We start from the raw sequence: 7,958 nt of genomic DNA, 5'->3' as shown, positions 1-7,958 counted from the left end.
ATAACATTCCTTTCTCTGAGAGTCAAGGACATCTTGTTCTGCACCTGGAGTGGTAGGACTGGGAGGCATCTCCAGTTGGGACTGTCCTTTGATTGGACCATGTGATGGACATGTGGGTGCTGGGACAGGGACTTGGACTTTCTTTTGGGTGGGGAAAACCTGGAAGCTTTCAGATTCGGATTTTCCCAGATGTGCCAATATGACATCTCTAATAAAATGGAACGTTGAAGAATTCCTAGCCTCGGAGTCTTATTTCATTGGGGGTGTTACTTGGAACCCTGACAACCATCTTTTTTAGCTTCTGTGAATTCAAATTAAAGGAGAAGCTGGTACCCTACAAAGTGAAGTACCAGCCTCAAGTATAAACATTATCTTCAAAAGGAGCCTGGATAGCTCTGCAGACAAGGCACTGTAATTTAACACCAGCTGTCTGCAATTAAAGTTAAGTTCGAATCTTGCCAGGCTCAAGGTTAACTCAGCCTTTACCTCCTTTCTAAGGTAGGTAAATTGAGGACCCAGTTTGTGGGGGCAATAAGCTGACTTTGTATAAAATATACAAAAGTATGAAGACTATTGCTTAATGCACTGTAAGCCGCCCTGAGTCTCCGGAGAAGGGCGGCATATCAATCAAATTAAAAACAAAAAAACAAAAAACTGGAACATCTGAGAGACCCAGAGACATCCTTAGAAAATAAAATGAAATTGTATGTGTTTGGAAATCTTCCACTGAGGAAAGAAAGGACAGAGATGAACCAAGAAAGTAGGGACTATCCTAAAAAAACTAGAGATATTAGTAGGAAGGGATCCTGTAAAAGATTTTCTGATTAATGGGTGGTTTACCATACCCATGGCACTACTAATTTTTGGGCAGGAGGTGTAAAAGAATCTTAATTTTACAAATATGTCCTGGTTCCCAAAGACTGAGGCATTCCTGGCCTCGTCCTAGCCTGACAACCAACTTTTCAAGATAGAATACTATTATGGTTTTGCTAAATCATTTATCTTTTTTTTAAAAAAATGAGATTTGGATCAGTGGTGGATTTCAAAATTTTTTACTAGAGGTTCTGTGGGTGTGGCTTGGTGGGCGTGAAATGGCTTGGTGGGTGTGGCAGGGGAAGGATACTGTAAAATCTCCATTCCCTCCCAATCAGCTGGGACTCAGGAGGCAGAGAATAGATGGGGACGGAGCCAGTCAGATGTGGTATTTACGGTTCTCCAAACTACTCAAAATTTCTGCTACCAGTTCTCCAGAACTGGTCAGAACCTGCTGACTACCACCTCTGATTTGGATATGTGGTAAAGTGGAACAGTTGGATCTTTTATCAATTGGTGAAGTTATTAATCATTATGACAAGCAGCAGATTCTGACTCTATTAACCAGACCACCAAATGTAGGAGAAGGAGTGGCAGAACTGGGGTGGGGGTGTCTCTATGATCTCTAGCAGCTGATACTTAGAGCCTCTGATATAAAAAAAAGCATGATGTCATATTTAAGAGCAAACTACTGTAGATGTGCCATGGGTCAGCCTTGCCAAATGGATTACTTTAAACCAGCTTTCCCCAAAGAAATAATCTACAGATATGTACTGTAAACCTCAGACTCCAGAAATATCAGCCTTGGTCATGCTAATTCTGGGATTCGATTTACTGTATATATCTAAAGCAGGGGTATCAAACTCACGTGGTCATGTCAGCGTCACATGATGTATCAGGACTTCCCCCCCTTGCTAAACTGGGCATGGGCGTGGCCAGGATGTGATGCATCTGGCCCTCAGCCCGGGAGTTTGACAGCCCTGATCTAGAGGATAGCCAAATTAGACAAGATAAATTGGATAGCCAATTTAAACAATGGGAAATGCCAAGAAACTCAAATCAGAAAATGGGAGAAACACACTTCTAATCTATCGCTCCCTGACATTTGTGAAGCAGTTGGAACTTTTACCACAACGAGTGGTTATGTAGTAAGCATCCCAGAGGCACAATAATCAAATCTTCCATCTCTAAACCACAAATTGGATTTGTGTCAAAGATTTCTCTAATAAGTAGCAGATAGAGACCCAATTAGTTAGGCCCTAGTCCACAAGTTAATTATGACTTTGATTGTATCCCTTTTAAGATGTGTTATCCGGCATCTCAACTGGAGTGTGTATGACTATCCCCTCAAAGTTTCTTCTCCCTAATGGTGGTAGACTAAGCTGTTCTTCCTGACAGGTTGGCTAGATCAGGATGGATTTAGCTGTATGGGAAAAAAAGGAGGCAAAGCATCAGGCTAATCACATTTTACAACCAAGTACACGGGAGGAAAGTCTTCATCCTGAATAAATAGTGGCCTCTGTATTTCTATGTAAATAAGAGTTTGGGGCGGGGGGGGGGGACAAGAAGGGATAAGCATATTCTTTCTTATCTGGGGAGGATAGTACCCCAGGATTTATGTTAGAAATAAATATTCTCCCGGGCTTTTATTAAGGTACCTAAAATATTTATAGCTGTTTTTAGTTTGATTTCATGCCATGCCGTTTTTATTTCATTTTAACAATTGAACCTCCTCAGACTCTCCCCATCCCATTAATCATAGTACCCTGTGCTCAGCCCCAGTAACCAAACACAGCCGCTCCTCATCTTACATCCTATTAATTTCTCCATTGGCTGCCCCCCCCTTCAGAAACGTAGCTGCAGGTTCCTGCCAATTTATGTGCCTTTCCCTCAGAAAGGGAGTAACTGTATGCATTTCTTCTGGTCGTGAAATGAAATGAAATGAAATGAGCCCTCAGGAGCCACAGGGCTCAGAGAGGCAGGTTTGTCCATTTCAAACATTTCTTCGCTCAGTGCCTCGTGGAGGGAGGTGACATTAGCACACTCTCTCCTTTTATTTCCAGCCTAATGAAATGCGGAGGAGTTTTGTGAAATGGAGAATCTCCATTCTTCAGGAGCTCCTCTGCCTTCAATGATTTTTGAATCTCAGTTGCACATCCCTTGCCACGCAACGTAATGATTTCTGACTCTTATATCAGAAAAGGCTTCCAACCATAAGAAGGAACTCTTCCATTGGACACTTCAGTAAATTTCTGGGGATCAATATATTCAATCAGAGTTTAGGAAAAGTCATCTGTTCTACCCCAAGATATTTAGACTGGCTTTTTTTAAAAAAAGAAAAACAACAATTAAAATGAGAGACACAGTTGTCATTCTCACACAACATAGATTTCTGTAGACACGTAAAGAAGGCTCTTCAATAACAGTTTTCAGAATAATTTTGATTACGGTATGTATAAGATGTGTCCCGGTCAGCACTCTGTTCATAAAATATGTATGATGAAAGGAAAATTTTTTAATAAAATTTATTTTTTAAAAAACCAGTTTTCAGAAGGAGAATCTGCTAGCCTCAGAAGAATCTACCCGTTGACTCCATGCATGAATCACAGCAAGTCTTCCTAAGTGAAAACAGACCTTGGCTCTCTCAAACAAATGCAGAATGTGGCTGCCTTTGTGGATGTTAATTATCTTCCCTGTTTATATAAGGATTACTTTTATGTTGGATGAAGCTGGGAAAGAACAATTGGATCATGCAGAGATACCACCAGAATTCTCCTTTATGTCATTTAGTTGATTTGATCGCATTCTACCCAACGCCAACAGTATATAGATTTGGAATGACTTAAATTCACTACATTTCTAAGGCCAAATTACCAATGAACCGCTTTTAAACATATGTGAGCATGTCGACTACATACTGTAATAACTTCAGCAAAGTTACTTGTTTCTGTGCATCTTCTGTATTCTTAGAGGAGGCGCCAAGGGCTGCAGATTGCAGGGAAAATGTGGCTGGAAGGCTAGGGAAAAAGGCATACAAAGAGGCACGCTGTCTATGTTAGAATCCATTCTCACAATTGTTATAAATGGAAATTATTATTTCATGGTAACAGTGCTCCCTGGAGTGACCTCACTGGTAATATAAGAACAGCATTTATGGTAGAGAAATGGGTATTTAAAAACAATGCATAATGTTTATATATGCAAAAATATGCACTTAATGCGGGCAGTTAAGAATATTAAACAGCTAATGCAGTTTCCTGAAGAGATGGGGAGAGAGATGTTGCTCAAGCAACTCCTTAGAAATCCTTATTAGATTGTTTTGTGAGCATCCAGATGAGAACAGTTTCTTCCACTTGTGCTAAGGAGTGGAGCAGATTGGTTTTTCTTGGTTGTTAAAAACAATGCATTAATTCTGAGGCTGGTGCTTTCTGAAAATGAAAGAAGTGGGCAGGGGGGAAATGGGGCAGGACAGGGGAAAAGTGGCAATCTTTATGAAGAAATACTAATTTTGCCCAAGCTTTCAAATAATGCTGTATAGTTAAAATTTCAATTTCGTGAAAAAGGAATTGCTTTCCATTTTTTTTCCTCCAAAAAAGAATAAATGTTTGGGTTTGGGCATTTATCATCGGGATACGCAGTGGTGGACTGCAAATTTTTTAACAACTGGCTCTCTGCCCTAATGACTGGCTGGGTGGGCATGGCTGGGTGGGCGAGGCCAACTCGATGTCACTTATGTCGAGGAGCGCTTTGCCTTGCCCACCCTCTCATGACCATAGGGATGCTGCAACAGTTGTAAGTGTGAAAAATGGTCATAAGTCATTTTTTTCAGTGCCCTTGTAACTTTGAATGGTCACTAAATGAACCATTGTAAGTCAAGAATTACCTGTACAAAAATACAAAAAGCTTCTTTGCTTGCAAAAAGCTGCCCTAAATACCACAGTGGTGGGTTGCCCCCGGTTCGGACCGGTTCTTTAGAACTGGTAGTAAAACCAGCGGGACGCTCCATCCACTGACCCAGGAAGCTTCTGCGCATGCACAGAAGTGTGTGCGCGTGCGTGAGCAAAGTGGGAGCGCATGTGCAGCCCCATTGCGAACTGGTAGTAAAGATAAGTAGAACCCACCCCTGAAATACCAGTCATTAGATTAGAAATGGGGGAATATACAATGAAGGTCAATGAGTCATAGCTGTCATGGAAACCTAAACCATTCTGTCTGAATACCTTCCTTTTTCTCAGCAATATCTGCAACCCAGAGTTACAAATCAGGCCGGTTGCCAGAGCACATTGAGGAATTAAAATAGTTAAAATACAAGGATAACTATCAGCAGCCAAGTTACTCTTGCTCATAAGTGAAACCCTTTAGCAGAGAGGTCATTTAAGCTCTCCAGAAAGTGGGTGGGCATATTTGGACTACAAAATGCCAAGCTAAAGAGACAAATTAACAAATTAAAATCTTGAGTGAGGGCTAATCCCATTCTGCCTTTGTTCAGACCTTGCTGCAGGGAATTTTTGCCTATGAATATAGCTATCTATCTCTTTATCACTTAAGTGCTGACATCTTCTGTGGGCTATTAAGGAAGGTGGGGGTTGCTTTCTCCCTCTAAGAAAACATGTTTCTCCATTTCTCATTCAGGGAAATATATGCTTCCTTTTTAATATTTCTCAAAATATTTCATTCTTCTAGGAGAGGGATGGATGCTAACTTTCTATAATTGGTGCCATGTTACTATCCCATATTATTATGAGAGAAAACTAAAACAAATTGGAAGGAGGCTCCACTTATTATCAGTGAGCAATCGTGTGCCTTGCCCACTCCGAAGCAATGCAAGACACTCCTGACCCAAAGGTGCTTTTTCAAGAGGCAACTGGACTTTCTGGAAATCAAGAAAGTCCAGTTGCCTCTTGAAAAAAGCATTTTTGGGACAACCATGACCTGGATGACTGAAGAATCCAGTGGTGAAATCTAAAATTTGTTACTACTGGTTCTGTGGGCGTGGCTTGGTGGTGGTGGGGGTAATGTGACTGGGTGGGCGTGGCCATTTTTTTCTTTACTTTTAAAACCATTTTTTCTACAACCTCTTCGGCGAAGAGGTTGTAAAAAAATGCTTTCAAAAGGTTTTGACGATCCCAGCTGAGTTGCCTGATCAGCAGAGGCTTCCTTAAAAAGCCTCTGCTGATCAGGCAACTCAGCTTGGATTGTCAGAGGCATTTAAAAGAAAAATAGGGTTTTTTTCTTTTAAATGCCTCTGATGATCCCAGCTGAGCCGCGCAATCATCAGAGACTTTTTTTTTACTTTTAAAAGCATTTTTTCCATCGAAGAGGTTGTAGAAAAAATGCTTTTAAAAGTAAAAAAAAAGCCTCTGATGATTGTGCGGCTCAGCTGTGCACGGGGGGGCGGGGGGAGCAGGGATTTTTGCTACCGGTTCTCTGAACCACCCCATTCTTCCAGGGGTTAAATGATCCCGGTTTGGACCGGATCAGGTGATCTGGTCCAAACCGGGAGCATTTCACCCTGGAAGAATCCCCATAGACAAGAGACTCCTGCACACAATGAACTGACAAAGCACCCTTTCCCACCCAGGAGAAGCAATCATTAGATCCATTCACACCACTTAAAGATACCAGCTGGTCTCACTCACCTCACAAGATATCCTTAGGTAATCATCAAGATTTAAGGAAAGATCACATGCTCCCAGAAAAGCAATAAAAAAAAAAATCAGCATTCCAAGCTTGCATCCTGCCTCTCAGCCATTTCTTCTATGGTTATGCCAACCCTTCTGTAAATAGCTGTTCCAGCCACATTGGAAGTATACTCCAAAAAGCTTAAAACAACGCTTTAACAATCTTTAAGAAAGTCAAGCCTCAGAAATAAAAGGGCCACCAAAAACTTCCAGGGGTGGGGGGAACTCCGGAGAAGCTCAGTCTACAGACAGAAAGTCTGGGCGTAAGGCTTACAATGTAACAAGCTTAACCCAGAAGCAGTTTCTGAAAACACTTAAAGCAGCAGGACAATTAAGATAAGGATTAGGCTAGAAATACAGGCATACCAGAATGTTTCCTTCCTGCCTCCCTTACAGGATTAGCCCTGTAAAGTGGGAAAAGATTTCTTCCAACAACAGGTTCTCCAAACTGCTCAGAAAATTAACATCAGGTTCGGGAGAACCGATGCGAACTGGTAGCAGCCCATCTCTGGCCCGGATATGTGTGTGCATGATTTATTCTTTTACTGGAAAATATCACTCACAGTTCAACAGAATCCCAAGTAAAAATGAGGAAGAAGATCTATAAAAGATTTTCTCCTAATGTGGCTTTTTCAGCTCAAGAACCATGGGTACCTAATCCAGAGGTATCAAACTGGATCAAACCATGGGCCAGATGTATCATGCACAGGCCATACCCACCCGAGTTCCACGAAAGGGAAAAACAACACAAAATGTCACATGATGACAATGTGATGCCACGAGTTTGACACCCATCTCCTAATCCATGGTAGAAAAAAACTTAAGGCAAAAAAAAAAAAAGTGTAGTATCCTTTACCATCTAGGAAGATGGTACCCAGAAAAAATAAAAAAAGTTCTTTAATAGGAAGAATATTTTAAAGGCCAAGTATGTGTCTGCACAACACTAAGTTCACTCACAGGGAAAAATATATGATTTTTTTCCCCTAAGGAATAAAAAGGTAAAGATGCTTTCAGTAAGATGTACATGTATTTTTTCTTGATAGTAACATAGAAGTGATTTCACACTGCTGCCTTCTGAACTTTGTAAACTTTCAGTGTGGATTCCAGTTTGAAGTCAATTTGATCCAATCTACAAACTGAATTGATTTTCTGAATCAAATGATCTCATGGAATTGGAAGTTTCCAGATTGAATCAGCATTCTAAATTGGTAGTTCTGCATCAGAGCCCTACTAAAGAATTGATAATGCATTTACAGATAATTCTGTAATATAAAACCAGATGTCTCTCTTGCCTCCCAAAAGAGATATCCAGCCAATGATGTAGGAACAGAATAGGCTGGCTAAAATGACATGGTATCTTCCAGAAGTTTTCAACTTTTATTTCTGTGGGCCACAGCATGGTCAATGACAAGGGAATTGTGGGAGTTGCAGTGCAAAATTTCTGGAAACCTTCAGGTTCCCTAC

Source organism: Pantherophis guttatus, chromosome 2 (genome assembly GCF_059756535.1).
Source record: "Pantherophis guttatus breed Tessera chromosome 2, ASM5975653v1, whole genome shotgun sequence".
Taxonomy (NCBI): domain Eukaryota; kingdom Metazoa; phylum Chordata; class Lepidosauria; order Squamata; family Colubridae; genus Pantherophis; species Pantherophis guttatus.
Note: the sequence above shows the minus strand (reverse complement) of the source record.